The sequence below is a fragment of the Canis lupus genome, chromosome 26, assembly GCF_048164855.1.
Source record: "Canis lupus baileyi chromosome 26, mCanLup2.hap1, whole genome shotgun sequence".
In the NCBI taxonomy this organism is placed as follows: domain Eukaryota; kingdom Metazoa; phylum Chordata; class Mammalia; order Carnivora; family Canidae; genus Canis; species Canis lupus.
The window spans coordinates 18,760,278-18,776,109 of NC_132863.1; the positions used below are offsets into that span (position 1 = coordinate 18,760,278).

A 15,832-nucleotide genomic window follows, 5' to 3' on the forward strand; every position below is an offset into this window, starting at 1 on the left:
AAAAAAACCAAACAGGTATTATTTGGCTTTAGGTTTGCCATATAAAGTCAGAACTTGCAACTCAGTAGTTACAAGGGCCCTCTGGTTTTGAGCCCTTTGGATGGACCCTGTTAGTTTTATTTTATTTTTTTAAAAGATTTTATTTATTCATAGAGAGAGAGAGAGAGAGAGGCAGAGACACAGGCAGAGGGAGAAGCAGGCTCCATGCAGAGAGCCCGATGTGGGACTGGATCCAGGGTCTACAGGATCACACGCTGGGCTGCAGGCGGCGCTAAACTGTTGCGCCACCGGGGCTGCCCCTACCCTGTTAGTTTTATTTAGGTTTCTTGTGCTGGTTCTGAGCTTGTAGGGCAGACTCCCCCTGCCCTGGCTCCCCTTAGGACCTTTCAGCTAGCCTTGTTGTTAGCAAGTGGATTTACTCTTTGGCCTTTCTCACATCTGGCTCCCTCCTTCTTTCCAGTGCTGTGAGTGTGAGAAATTAGGTTATTAAGGTTTTGGCACCTGCTCCCCTCCATCAGATTGCGTGCTGCAGAGCTGATAGTGTAGCATAGTAATATAGGGTTTGTTCTGATGTCTGAGCTAGGAAACACGGCCATGCCTATGTTACGTGTATGTGCGTTTTGTAAAACCTAAGTATTGGAACATACTCTTTTGATGGAGTCTGATCACAATTACCATGGTTGTGTACTTGCATAACTTTTCTCGTTTCCTGGTATCTTCTTTCTTTAGACCAGTGCTGTTCAGTACAGTTACAATGGGAGTCACATATGTGATTTTCCAGTAGGTATATTAAATGAAGTAAAAAGGGGGTGCAACTAATTTTAGTAATGTACTTTATAACATATGAAAAGATTATAATTTCACAATTAATTATACGATTATAATTTCGTATAAAATTATTGATAGAGATATTTTGCTTTTTTCCTCCATAGTAAGTCTTTGGAGTTTCATGTGTATTTTACATGTAGCAGCACATCTCCTTTGGACTGACCACATTTCAAGTGCTCAGTAGTCATGTAGGGCTGTTGGCTCTTGCACTGGGTGGCACAGCTCAAGGCCCACGTTGTTCTGCACCACTAAATAATATGTTTTCAACTTGTAAGCTTTTGGATTTTGGGGTATTTCATAACATAAGCCACTGCATAATAGCATGTAATTATAATAGTTCATGGGCTGCCTAATAGAATGTACTCATTGTCAAATGATGCTTCTTTCAGCTTCCCTTTCTCATTTTTTTTCCTGTCAAATTGAGAGATTTCCTGTTGCCTGGAAAATGCTTCTGAACTAGTTCTATAAGTAAATTGATTGATAGGCAGTATTTCTAGATAATTTCATTTATTCCCTGGCTTGAGAAGAAAAAAATTTCAATGTATTTTAAATTTATATATTTATATATTTATATATATTTTTGTATATATAAATTTTTGTTTATTTATTTATGATAGTCACACACACAAAGAGAGAGAGAGGCAGAGACATAGGCAGAGGGAGAAGCAGGCTCCATGCACCGGGAGCCTGACGTGGGATTCGATCCCGGGTCTCCAGGATCGCGACTTGAGCCAAAGGCAGGTGCTGCGCCACCCAGGGATCCCTGTATATATAAATTTTTTAAACTAGTTTTCTATTTTACCCAAGAGCCACAAATGTTTTGTAGCTTACAATTTTTACATATGATTGATTTTAATGAATTAATATGTATACATTAAAATTTATTAAAAAATTTTTTTTCATGAGAGACACAGAAAGAAAGGCAGAGACATAGGCAGAGGGAGAAGCAGGCTCCCTGCGGGGAACCAGATGTGGATTCAATCCCAGGACCCCGGGATCAGGACCTGAGCCAAAGGCAGATGTTCAACCACTGAGCCACCCAGGAGCTCCTACAGGATCTTTTCTGGGAGTTTTATTTCCAGTTACTTCAGCTCTCCTGAGCCTTGCCCTCTCCCACACAACACTTGTGGAATCTCTGCACACATCCTGTCCTTCCTAGGTCTCACTTGTTCTCTACTGTTTCTCCTCAGGCACTCTGGTGCTCTCTGGTTTCCTCTTCCCTTCCTCACCTTTTTTACCAGCTGTGGATGCCACAGGGAGTCATGTGATTGCCCACTTACTGGCATCTTGGTTTCTTCACTGAACTGTCTGGGTGATTTACCAGCCTTCCGCAGTAGCACAGTTCTGCTATTTCAGTTTTTCCACAGTTTTTGTCCTGGTTACCCTCTGCTTGGAGAGAAACCAGGTATCAAAGTGACTTTCTCCATCACCCATTTACAAGTTCTGGGCTCAGCCAGACCCTTGATTCTTTTTTTTCCTTTTTTCTCCTTATGTGAATCTTTTCACTCTTCTTTTCTTCAATGTCATCCTCTCTCCTCTCCACCATGACTTCCACTTCTTCATTAAGAAAACAAGTTACCAGGTAGATGTTCCCTCAACTTCTGCCCTCCTCCCTCATTAAGCATTGAGAAACAGTGACTATTTGTGTACACCTCTGCCCACTTTGTTCCACAGAGGATGTGAGGTAACCCCACAGGTGGTCTGTGTGGAACTGTTGTAACAGATCCTAGAAGTTTTCCTACCAGGGTTACAGGAGAACTGCTTCCTGGTCCCAGTGGCATCGTTAGGACTTCTGGTCCCTGGTTTATGGAGACATGTTTGTGTTTTCACAGAAAGCGGGGTCTTAGAAGTGGCACAACCCTCGGGCTGCGGCAGGTTTAATGCCCTCTTGAGATGACAGAGCCCATCCGGGGCACAGTCAGGGCTGGAAACTCCATCACCTCTTTTGTGGCCTTGCCTTATCTTAAATGAAAATACTTCAGATAGATATTTTTCCCCTGGGAGGGAGGTGGGATTGGAGGTGACAAGGAACTGAAATTTATTTGTAATTAAAGAAAAATAGATAGTGGATCTACATGGAACAAAGTCTAAGAGCTTCTGAGGACAGACCAAGTAATTATGTCTCCTTCCTGTCTGATTGCAGATCCCTTCTCTGCAGGCAAGTACTTGTACCAGGTTTTATTTGTGTGTTCTGTGTATTCTTTTGGTAAGAGTTTGTTCTTTAATAGTGAAATTTCACATGTAAAGAAAATGAATGAATGAACACTCAGAGGCCAGATACTCAGATTTAATAAATCTAAACATGCTGGTGTCTTTGCTTTGTCTGTCTTTCTTTTAAAGGAAATAAAAACATTTTAGATAATCTGTTCTTTGCTAGTGTCCTCTCCTTCCCTTCTCTAGCAGAGGTAACTCTGCATTTACATTTTTACTTTTTTGGGGGGGAGGGTAGAGGGGAGGGAGAGGAAGAGTATCTCATACAGGCTCCACACCTAGTGCAGAGCCCAATATGTGGGGCCCAGTCTCCCGACCCTGAGATCATGACCTGAGCTGAAATCAAGGGTCACATGCTCAACTGACTGAGCCACCCAGGCGCCTCTTGTATTTTTACTTTTGTATTACATGTTTATATACCCATAAACCCACATTCAGTGTTGACTGCATGATTTAAAACCTTAAGCTCATGTGGCATGTGTTCTTCAGCCTGCTTGCTCATTCAGGAATGTCTCAAGGCATGTTGACCCAAGGGGCTAGATAGAGTGAATTCATTTTAGTTGTTCTTTTTTTATTCTATTTAAGCATCAGAACTTATATATTCTGGGATGCCTATGTGGCTCACCGGTTAAGTATCTGCCTTCAGCTCAGGGCATGATCCTGGAGACCCGGGATCGAGTCCCACCGGGCTCCCTGCATGGAGCCTACTTCTCCTTCTGCCTGTGTCTGCCTCTCTGTGTCTGTCATGAATAAATAAATAAAATCTTAATAATAGTAATAAAAAAAGTATGGCTCAGGCATTTCTAATATAACCAAATGTGAAACAGAAGCTTTTTTTCTCTGACATAACCTGGCTCCTTTTTTCTTACTGTTTCACCATTGTTAACATACTGATTTATTAATATGGCTCAAGATGTTTTCTTGCGGCCAGTTGGGAGGAGAGGACATACTTCCACTCATATCCCATGGGCCAGAACGTAGTTGTGTGGCCACATCTAGCTGCAGGGGAGGCTGTGAAATGTTGCCTGAATTTCATTGGTTGTGCCCAGCCTAAAATCAAGAGTTTTTATAAAAACAGTAATTGAGTGAGGGAGGACTCTTGGAAATATATAGTGGTCTCTGACACTTCTGATAAAATATAGAAGTAGTCACACAAAACAATGCATAGTTGGAAATAAGTTGTACATTTTACATTTTAATTCTTTTTACTTTTCTGTATGTTTCAAATTATTCAAAGTATTTTTTTGAAACAAAGTTTTGTATTTACCAATTATTTTACCAAGTGTCAATTCAACATTGTAACACTAGGGGGTGGTGTTAGGCAGTGCATTTGCTGTTTGTGTTTCTAGAACTATTTTTTTCTCCCAGGTTGGGCTCATTATAGAATCAGAGCAGTTTCTGTCCAGTTGGTAATCCTAAACTTTCTTTGTTGTCTTACTCAGTTTTTCAACAGTTTCCAACATTGAAATGTCAATGTGTAATGTTTATTAGGAAAGATAGAAATAAGCACATATAAGAATGTTTCTCAAAAGTTTAGATTTTGTTTTTAAAAGGAAAACATAAACTGGATATTGCATTAATCAAATTATATATTTTCAAATGCTTAATTATTTCTTGGGATGCCTGGGTGGCTCAGCAGTTGAATGTCTGCCTTTTGGCTCAGGGCGTGATCCTGGGACACAGTATTGAGTCCTGCATCAGGCTCCCTGCATGGAACCTGCTTCTCCCTCTGCCTGTGTCTCTGCATCTCTCTCTGTGTCTCTCATGAATAGCCTTTAAAATAATTATTTCTGAAGAGTTAAACATTTTTTTTTGTCTTAAGTTTAGCCTTTTAGTTGGCTTGCATCATTTTTTTTGGTCCTAAATTTACCAACTTTATAGGTACTAAGATTTGAGCTACCTTTTTTTTTTTTTTTTAAGATTTTATTTATTTATTCATGAGAAACAGAGAGAGAGACCGAGAGGTAGAGACACAGGTAGAGGGAGAAGCAGGCTCCAAACCAAACTGGGAGCCTGACGTGGGACTTGACCCCGGGTCTCCAGGATCATGCCCTGGGCCAAAGACGGTGTTAAACTGCTGAGCCATGTGGGCTGCCCGATTTGAGCTACTTCTAATTTGTCTCTTAATATAATGGGTGAGGCATAAAACTTAGAAAACCAGATGAACACAAAAAAGAAATACTCAGAATCCTGCTTTATAGAAATGACCACTGTAAAGAAATTGGTGTATTGCCATATACTTTCCTAGTATACTTGTCCGTGTCTGTATACAATACTTTACAAAGAGGGGGGATTATATGAGTTAATGGTAGTGCTAAGGATTTTTTTTCTATGTTCATACTGTATGAACTACCTATTTTTCTGAAGTGTCTTATTCTAGATTTTTTAAAATAAATTTAGCATTTTATTTTTTTATTTTTTATTTTTTAAAGATTTATTTTTATTTATTTACGAGAGAGAGAGAGAGAGAGAGAGAGAGAGAGAGGGAGGCAGAGACACAGGCAGAGGGAGAAGCAGGCTCCATGCCGGGAGCCCGATGCGGGACTCGATCCTGGGACTCCAGGATCGCGCCCTGGGCCAAAGGCAGGTGCAAAACCGCTGAGCCACCCAGGGATCCCCTTATTCTAGATTTTTAAACTGATTTTCTGAGACCCATTACCTATGAATAATTATTTTCTTTTTCCAATATTAGAACTTTAAAACCTTTTTCCAATATTAGAGCTTTAAAACGCAGTAGTTAGGATAATTGTATTTTTAAAAAATATTTATTTTTCTTTCTTTCATTCATTCATTCATTTTATTTATTACACCCAGAGAGAGGCAGAGTCCTAGGCAGAGGGAGAAGCAGGCTCCCTGTGGGGAGCCGGATAGGGGACTAGATCCCTGGACCCTGGGATCACGTCCTGAGCAAAGGACAGACACTCAACCACTGAGCCAACCAAGCACCCCTGTTAGGACAGTCTTCTATACTGGAGGCTGTGAGACTCCTGTTCCTGGCTTTATGGGTACTGTGTGGGGTATTTCAGGGTAAGTATCTCATTGGTTATGTCATGAGATGGGGATGCTTTTTGAGGACCTTTTTTCCTTCTTTGTTGAATGTGCTGAGTTTTATTTGAAAATTGATGCTGAGTTTTATCCCATGCCTTTTTGGTTTCTTCCTTTTACTTAGTTGTAGTACTAGCTTTCCCCTCCCTTTTCTTTGTCAAGTTTGTGATCAGGATGATGCTAAATTTCTAAAATGGTTAATAGCCCCCCCCCCCCCCCCCCAGTGCTCTGGAGCTGAGTAGCTTAGGAAGTTCCTATTTCTTAGTGCTTGGAGACATTTGCCTGGGAGGCTACCAGGGTCCATGTATTTTTGAGTAGAAGGTTTCTATCTTGCCTTGGCCTTGGGAGGCTTGTTTAAGAACCTTCTTGGATGTATTTATATTAATTTACTTTTTTTTTCTTGCCAATTTTTCTGTCTTTCTCTAATTTCTTATGCTTTCTTTAGGGTACTTTTATTACTCATTCTTTATTGTTGTAAGGGTGTTTTTACAGTTTCAGTTTCATCAGTTACTTGGGAGAAAGTTGAAGATTTTGAAGTTGTTGCGACTTTGTTGTTTAATAATCCTTTTGACATTATGGTCAGGCAGTGAGAAATAATAAATGCTCCTTTTCTTGGGGGCTGAACTTTTCATTTGGCATGATGACCAGTTTTAACAAATGTTCTGGAACCAATGAAAATAAAGCTCTGTGGGGTGCACAGTTTGGTACCTATTATGTTAGTCTTATTTGTTATATTGGTCACATTTCCTAATCAATAAAAAATAAAGCCCACGTGGAGATTGCGCCTGTGTCCCTGTCCCTTGACCCTTCTGCCCCCATCTTCTTGGAAACCGGTACGTTTATGAACTCGTGGTCCTTTCTTCCATATTGTTAGCCAGTGTGGACTTTATTTCAGTGAAATACTGTTTGGAACATAAAAACTGGCATAAGATTTCTGGTCTGAATTTTTTACTTTAGCAATGGAAAGTTAGCCTTTTTCTCCCCCCATTTGATACTTCCTGGCATGATTTCATAGTGTCTGATATTTAAAAAAAATGAGGCAGCATTAATGTTGCTTTATTCTTGTGTCACTTTAAGGTGTACATTTGGGCATTGTCATTTATATTGATACATCTGAGAATACTTTGCATTTAAGTCACATTTAGTTTGTGTTTTAGTTTGTAATGTTCCCATTTTTTTTAAAGATTTTATTTATTTTATTCATGAGAGACACACAGAGAGAGAGGCAGAGACATAGGCAGAAGGAGAAGCAGGCTCCCTGCAGGGAGCCCAATGGGGGATTTGTTCCCTGGACCCTGGGATCGCTCCCTGAGCCCAAGGCAGATGCTCAACCATTGAGCCACCCAGGTGTCTTTCTGTTTCAGATTTTAATAGTGGTTTCCTTTAAGTAAAAAACACTTTTTAAAAACCTATCCAAAACATAAAAACCCCATTTCTCCAGTAGTTATCCCATCCCTAAGATCCATTGGTATTTTAAAAGTCCTGCATGTTTGGGAGATAAGTTTAAGCATTATCTTATTGCCTATCTTCAGTCTTTAATAATGTCATCTTGCTCGACCTGCTTTATTAATTACATTTCCACATAACCTAGCATATTCTTGGAGAATAATTTGACCTATGCATTTTGTTTCATAATCAGGTTTATCTTCATTATTTAGTTTCGTCCTGACCTTGATGGTTTTGTTTGGCATATGTGAATAGTACCTCTGTATTTTAGGGGCCTTTCTGAATTTTATATAGTTGGAAGAATAACCTTAACCTGTCCCTCCCCTTTCTGAGCCCCTGCACATCTGAGGTGGCATTTTTTTACTTTCTCACATGAAGGGTAGCTTGTCTGGATATAAATTCTTCGGGAAAACCTTTTTTTCAGTTCTGTCTTCATTTTCTATCGATTTCTGGCATTTTTATGCTGCCTTGGAAAATCCTGGAGTTCATCTTAATTATTGCTACTACTTAACCCAAATACTTTCTCCTTCTTCCTGGGTGTTTCTACAACTTTTTCTTCCTGTAGCTAAATTAGTTTGCCAGAGTGTGTACAAGAACAGGTTTCTTCTCTCTGAGTTTTGTATGAATCTGGCTTACTTTGTAATCTCTCTACTCAGATTTTTCTTAATAGAGAATAAAAACCTTCTATTTTGATATCTTTTTATATCTTTTTTTTTTTTTTTTAATTTATGATAGAGAGAGAGAGAGAGAGAGAGAGAGAAGCAGGCTCCATGCACCGGGAGCCTGACGTGGGATTCGATCCCGGGTCTCCAGGATCGCACCCTGGGCCAAAGGCAGGCGCCAAACCGCTGCGCCACCCAGGGATCCCCGATATCTTTTTATATCTTGAAGCCTGTTCCATTCATTTTTTTATGAAACCGTCTTATTGAGATAGATTTCACATGCCACAGAGTTCGCTCCTGTTTAATCTGCACAGAGCAGCAGCTTCCAGGGAATCAGAGACTTGTGTAACCGTCACTGTCAAGTTTGGAACATTTTCTTCATCCCATAAAGAAATGCCAAATTCATTAATAGTCACCTCCATTCCTGTACCCCATCTCCACCCCAGGCAACCACCAATCCACCTTCTGTTTCTGGATTTGCCTAGTCTGGACATTTCATGTGAACGGAGTCCTGCTACATGACTGGATTCTTTGTTCTTTTTTTCTTTTTCTTTTCTTTTCTTTTTTTTTAATAAATTTTAATTAATTAATTAATTAATTAATTAATTAATTTATTTATTTATTTATGATAGGCACACAGTGAGAGAGAGAGAGAGTCAGAGACACACAGGCAGAGGGAGAAGCAGGCTCCATGCACCGGGAGCCCGACGTGGGACTCGATCCCGGGTCTCCAGGATCGCGCCCTGGGCCAAAGGCAGGCGCTAAACCGCTGCGCCACCCAGGGATCCCTCTTTCTTTTTCTTAAAGATTTTATTCATTCATGACAGAGAGAGAGAGAGAGAGAGAGAGAGAGAGAGGCGAAGAGACACAGGCAGAGGGAGAGAAGCAGGCTCCATGCAGGGAGCCCGACGTGGGACTCGATCCTGGGTCTCCAGGATCACACCCCAGGCTGAAGACAGGCGCTAAACTGCTGAGCCACTGGGGCTGCCCTTCTTTGTTCTTTTTAAATCTAGTCAAGGAGCACTAATTTTCCGTGTCTTGTATTTGCTGTTTGCTTTTGTCCGTCCACACTTCTCATCTGTGAACTGTTACGGCCTTTCTAGACTTTTCCTTGTCTCTCCGTGTTTCTCCGACTTGTCCTCCTCCACCTGCTTGTTTTCTGCTCTTTCCTTTGGTTTTCACTTCTCATTGTTGCTTCTTCACCACCCTGAGCTTGTCCTCTCTTGGTCTGTGTCCATTTCCTTCACATAATTGTGTGATCCCATTTCCCTTTTTTAAAAATAGCAACTTTTTAAAATTCCTTTTTGTTCCAAATTGAAATTTTCTTCTGATTCCTGCAGTTTAACCTTTTTGAGGTTAAGAGTCTTCACAGAACAGTCTGGGAACGATTCTTATGTTCAGGATATGGAGACTGGATTATTTTGCCCACAGGCCGCATACTGGGTCCTTCTTTTCACTCACTTTGGAAGTAAGGGGCCTTCTGGTCTGTCTACCTGGGCATGTAGACCCGAGGTGTTGGCTGTGTCATATGTGACCGGGGCCCTAGGAACTTCTGTGACGAAGCTCCTGCTCCAGAACTGTTAAAGCTCATGGCTCCCAGCCTTCTCCCCACTCCCACTGCAGCTTCTACTCCAGTCAGGTGGCACCTTTCTCTTGTGCCCACCACTGACTTCCCCTAAGATGATTCACAAGTGAGTAACCATCAGAGCTGCTGTTGTCTAGGCTGTCCTGTCTCTCCCTCTGCCTTTCTCATGTCTTCCAGGGTGTACTGTGCTGCCCCTTCCTGCTTGAGCCATGTGGTCCCTGTGTGGTGTTGGGGAAATAGAGGCAGGTTCTGGCCCTCTCACCATATCCCAAGGGCGCAGGTGCCCACCACCCGGGTTTCTGGCAGGCCCTGGCCTGGAGCCAAGACTAGGAAAGACAAAAGTATGATGACAGGTGTGGCTTCTTCCCTTCTGTCGGTACTAGATTGTCAGTGTGTGTTTGCTATCTTGCGTGTGTCTGCAGGCCCTTCCACTCCTCACTGGGGCCTCGGCAGTGGGGACCTGCACATCAGATGCCACACGCATCGTAACCCGCATTCAGTGGTTGACTCTCAATATTGCAGTTAGTTGTTGCTTTTCTTACTATTTCAATGAAGAGATTGTGCTTTGAGATGTCTTTTTAATCTTTGAAAGTCTTTGAGCTTTGAAAACAATTGCTTTGGGTCCCCTACCCTAGATGGGGAAATGAGAAATTACCAGGAAGTAAGAATTAATCGCTCCTTTCACTGAGCTTGAACACAGTTTGAGTGGACTTGTTCATCTGACCAGGAGTGTTTGGAAAGATAGGTTTTAATTTCCCTTATTTGTGTGGGTTTGAGAAATGTAATCCCAGCAACTGCTTGGTTTCCACAATAGAATATCCACCCGGCCACATAGAAACCTGCTCTGGATCAATGGTGAGCAGGCCATACCAGAAGCATGTAGTAACCATTTGTAACCAGGTGGTGGCTGTTGTGTAATGTCTGACTAGGTGGTATGGTTATACAATTTTGGCAAGTCTGTGTGGGTTATAAAAGCCGAAATTCCTTCAGCACCTGAAACGGCTCATGCTGAGCATCAGGACGATCCGGCTCAGCACGGGTGCCTGCACAGAATTGGTGGGTTGGACACTGATTAACGAGTATTTTTGTGGAGAGGGTAAGATTTCTCTTTTCAGGTAAGACCATTTCTTGGTCCGTTAGCTCTGCTTTGGGGAATTAGTGTCTGTGTCTGTCTGTGTGTGCATCTGGGCCGGGTGTTTGCGTCTGCGGCCACATACCTTATCACTGTGTGTGCTCCTGTCTGTGGTTGAGTGGCTGGTTTTGTGCACATACATAGCTATGTCTACGGGTGTCTCTGTGGGTGCGTGAGGAGCCTGTGACTCAAGTTTGCCCAGCTGAGTTACCAGAAAGTCTCCAAAGTCTGAGTTCTCTGGACTGTCAATATTTAAAAAAAACAAACATTAGCATTTATGCAACTCTTAGAAGGCAGTGCCCTTCATTAAACATGTGAGAGAGTGACCTTAAAACCCGATCTGCAGCAATTGAAATGTCAGATGCTATGCTTTCAAGTGCTCATTTACCTTATTTTCTGAGTGAGGTCCAGTCCTGGGCCATCCAAGATTTCATGTGCTCTTTTATGCAGATTTTTAGGGCCTCAAGGAAAAGTAAGGAACACAGATTAAACTTCATGGAGAGTGGGAGTCTTTTATAGCTGAATACATCAATTTTTTAATCCTTTAAGGTTTGGGGATTATGAAAATGTTAGGTTCAGATGCTAAAGAAAGCTGTGCATCTGTGGCATAGGATTCTAAGTGACTGTAGTCTCTGTATTTTTTTTTTTTAATTGTTTTTAAATTTAAGTACTCTCTACACCCAGCGCGGGGCTCAGACTCACCACCCGGAAATCAAGAGCGCTCACTCTTCCGACTGAGTCAGTCAGGTGCCCCTAAATGGCTTTTTTTGTTTGTTTTTTTTAATGAATTAGGAAGAACATGTTCCTTTGCAGGGGAAAAAAACCCACAACCCAACTATATAACCTACTCCCAGGCATAAGATGTTTATTGACCGTCAGGAAACAGGCTCCCGTTTATCGAAGGTCAGGGAGAGCCTATTTGGATCACCGAGTACTTGGGGTTAACTTGGAGAAGAATTACAGTGTCCCAGACCCAGGTAATTGCAGGGCAGTTGAGGCAAACCCATTATTCAGTCATCAGGTAATCCATCAGGGTAGGTGAAATTTCAGAGCGTGCTTTTCCTTATCTTGGGAAAGCGTATGAGAGAGGAGGAGGAACTCTTGGGAAAGCAGGGGTTGGTGAGGAGGAAAAAAGATGTCACAGAAGAGATTTGCAGATGGAACAGATGACAGGTAGTGGAGAGGACTTAAGGAAGTTGCTGCAAAACCCAGCAAGAATAAGTTAAGAAATGAAGGAACAATGGATGGAGTTTGACCTCTTTCTGCAGGTGAGAGAAGGAAATTTGGCTTTGGCACCAAGGACAGGAAGAACTGATAAGAACATTCCAAAGAGGAATGGTATGGTCTAAAGAGTAGTTCATGGTGAGGGCTGATAACTACAGGGAGCTTGAGGCGATGGAGTGAACTATCATTTGGAATGCTGCTGCAGGCACCTGTGCCCCCCCCCCCCGCCCCCCGCAGAGGCAGCAGGGCAGAGTAGTGAGAGGTGACTCCATGCTCTCCCGAGGCTTCCCCTGAGAAACAGGAGGCACGAGTTCCCAGTTGTGCTGGAAAGGGAAGATGGAGCAGGAGCTGGAACAGTGCCAAGGGGTGCTCAGGGTTAGCAGGGGCCAGCCATCCCTGGAAGTTACCTGACCACGCAGGTTTGTCTTTGTACTGGGAAAGGGGCAGGGAGATAACAAATGACAAAGATCATTTGGAGGTGTGCAAGAGGAGGAAGCTTTCCTTGCATTCCTCAATAGCACCGGGGGCTTTTTTCAGCCTCGTCCAAAATGACCTCCGTTCATCTTTGGGCCCTGTTCTGTTAGTCTCTAAGGGAATTGAGAGCAGATTTCACGCTCTCAGAATGGTTGTTGTGGCTGCCATTCGCCCTTGGCTGTTGTCCAAGGGAAAAATCAGCCTCTCTGCTTCAGTTTTCTGAGTGGTGTGACAGGTGATTAAGAATAGCCCTTCCCAGCTTTGTTGCAAGGGTTAAGCGAAATCCTGTTTGTGTCTTGGATAGGATAGGCAGTCAGTTAAATCTGAATGTGTTTTTATCTTGTCATTAAAATTGCATATAAAATTAGCTTTCCAGTGGCCCCCAAAATGATTAATACATTTAAGAGAGTCTTTGTGAAAACACTGTTGGTACAAAAATGGGATGTAAAACATACAGTAGGAATAAATGTAGTAAAACCAACCTTGGGATACCTGGGTGGCTCAGTGATTGTCTGCCTTCAGCTCAGGGTGTGATTCTAGGGTCCTGGGATCAAGTCCCACATTAGGCTCCTTGCAGGGAACCTGCTTCTCCCTCTGCCTATGTCTCTGCCCTTCTCTGGGTGTGTCTCATGAATAAATAAAATCTTGAAAAATTCTGGACTCTGCTTGAATTTTCTCAAATATACTTCTGTATTTTGATTCTGGCCTATAAGCTCTACCTTTTGCTCCATTACCTCCCCTTCTCCCCTCACTTGTCCAGGGCACATGCTTTCCCTGAATGAATATGGAGGGTGAGGATTAGGTTTTGTTTCAGGTGTATCACTTACTGGCCCTGAAAATAAGTTTTCTTTAGATATTTGAATGCCTTTTGTGTGGTAGACACTGCCCCTGTCCCTATTCCTGCGTGGTCTGGGAGCTGGCCCAAGCCATGTGCTTAGAGGGACAGCTAACCCAGGAATTCTTCTGGAGGAATTCTTCTTGGAGGAGGGAGGGGACTTCTTGAGCTTCATCCTGGGAACTGCAGGTTCATGTGGTCCATGTGGATGGTACCTGGGGCAGGAGAGTCATGGTTAGGATAATGAATCTTAAAATCTTGTCATAATTTGGGGAAGAAACTTCTGCTGGATGAGATCAGCCCCAGAGGTGGCTGTATAGCATCTAATACCTACAGCATTAGGTCAGAAACATGAAGATCAGTATGGATTTTAAAGTCCCCAAACCAGTGAAACGAGCTGCTTTGACCTTTTACTGTATGCTTGACTCTCTCTTCCCCTAGCTGAGCAGTCAGTGAGTCAGCATCTTGCCCTCTGGGTCCCATGACCATTGCTTTTCATGGCTCAGCTTGTATGTGAACTGACATCAGCAGAATAGCCCCTCTGACTGGATTTAAGTGCTCTCTTAGGATTTAGAGTTTAGTTTGGGTCTAGAGCTTACTCTGTACTAGGGCAGTTTGGGCCCTGTCTCCAAAAGAGATGGAAGGGGTCTTCTGCAGGCAGGGAGTATTCTTTAACATCTTCTGTTTTACCAATTTGTGAATTTTATGCTCCTTAAAATATTTGCTTTAAGTTAGGAATGATCCTCCCTCACCCCTCGACTTTCCAGGAGGATTTGCCGTGTCTACCCGGTGGTCCTGCAACCCACCCTTGCGGCCCCCATTTCCAGGTGATACCCAAGTGGTCCAGATGCCTTTTCTTCCACCTTCAGAGTGGGGCGGTTGACATGGGTGTGACCTCTAAAGCGCTGCTCCTCCTGGGGTGTCCTCAGTAGGTGTGTTTTTAACAGGGAACCTGGCAGTGAACTCTGGTCTCCCATTCAGAAACCCAAGTTTTATTGGCTGCTTTGAAGCATTTCTTTCTCTCAAGAGAAAAGTTGACAAATCAAGACTGTGACAGAAGACTAACAGCTTGTTGGGTGGCGTTGGAGATTTTTTTGATTGCAGTCATTGAGGTGGTTCAGTGTCAGGCTCTGGCAGATGTTAAACAGAAGCCACTTGGAGGCCACAATTTTGGATACCCTCTACCCATGTAGCAAGGAGATATGATGATACTTTATTATCAGTGTTCTTATCTTGCACCATTTGAACAGACTTTTTCTTTTTCTTTTTTTTCTTTTATTTTCTTTTTTTTGAACAGACTTTTTCTATGGATATGTTACTTGAAGCCCAGCAAATAACCTGATCTAAATTGGGTACCTGGGGGACACCTGGGGTGGCTCAGTGGTTGAGCATCTGCCTTTGGCTCAGGGGGTAATCCTGGGATTCCAGGATCAAGTCCCATACTGGGTTCCCGTGGAGAGCCTACTTCCCCCTCTGCTTGAACTCTGCCCTTTTCTCTGTGCCTCTCATAAATAAATAAACAATCTTTAAAAATAAAAATAGTAAATTGGGTACCTGGAATATGCCTTTTTTGTCACTGGGTAGGGCTTTGGTTACATCAGTGACTTTTAGGATTGTTTTTGTTGTTGGTTTTTAACTGAGCCACAGTAAGGTATTTTACCTTGAAACTAGATAGCCTTATCTTGGGAGGTGTACTCTGAAATTTCTTGTCCTGTTAAATATCATTGTCTTAAAATTCTGGTTGAGATCCACTAGGGTGGATATCATAGCCCGCTGCTAGTGGGTAGTAAATTGCAGTTTGAAAAATAAGAGCAAAAGTTCGAAGTGTTTTGGAAAGGCTGTAGGAGGATTTTTTCCCCCCTCTGTTATACCCCATGACACTGTAACTGTCATCACAAGATCAAATAATAACCACCACTTACAGGTTCATTCATTGTTGCCTAAAGGAAATAATAATAAGTAGGATGAATGTCAGAATCGTAAACTTTCTAAAGCAAGACCCTATGTATTAGGCAACCACTCAGGTCCTTTCATTTAAAGGGAGTTGAGCATGTATAAATTGAGGTTATGTGTTCCAATAATCTTTTTTTGTCTTGGATTAAAAGCATTTAAGTCAAATGTTAGCATTTAACAATTTAATGGAGCAGTCACAGTTCAACTATAATCCTCTAATAATGGGATTTAAGCAGAGAGGGAGCCACGGATTGGCTTTTAAAATGTGCTTTATCATTGAACCTGGCCAGCCCTGAAAGCTCTTGTTTGTACCTTGGTAGGAACCAAACTACAATGTGGCAAGTTGAGATTTTGAGTTTCTTTATCCTAAAGTTTTCCTTGTTAGTCATATTCTCAGCTGTCTGGATAGGTTTCTGCAGGCAGAGAAATTACCCCAT

General features: G+C 42.3%; 1 protein-coding gene across 8 annotated transcripts in view; it reads left to right on the forward strand.

Annotated features, from left to right (window-relative positions):
- SLC23A2 (solute carrier family 23 member 2) overlaps positions 1-15,832 on the forward strand; it is a 142,121-nt gene that overhangs the window by 39,814 nt on the left and 86,475 nt on the right. The window contains exon 1 of one of the 8 annotated variants that reach the window (XM_072800167.1): positions 10,874-10,892. The exons of the other annotated variants lie outside the window; for them this stretch is intronic. The gene's annotated coding sequence lies outside the window, so the exon portion shown is untranslated. Of the gene's footprint in view, positions 1-10,873; positions 10,893-15,832 lie in introns of those variants that run through there. 8 annotated transcript variants of the gene reach the window in all.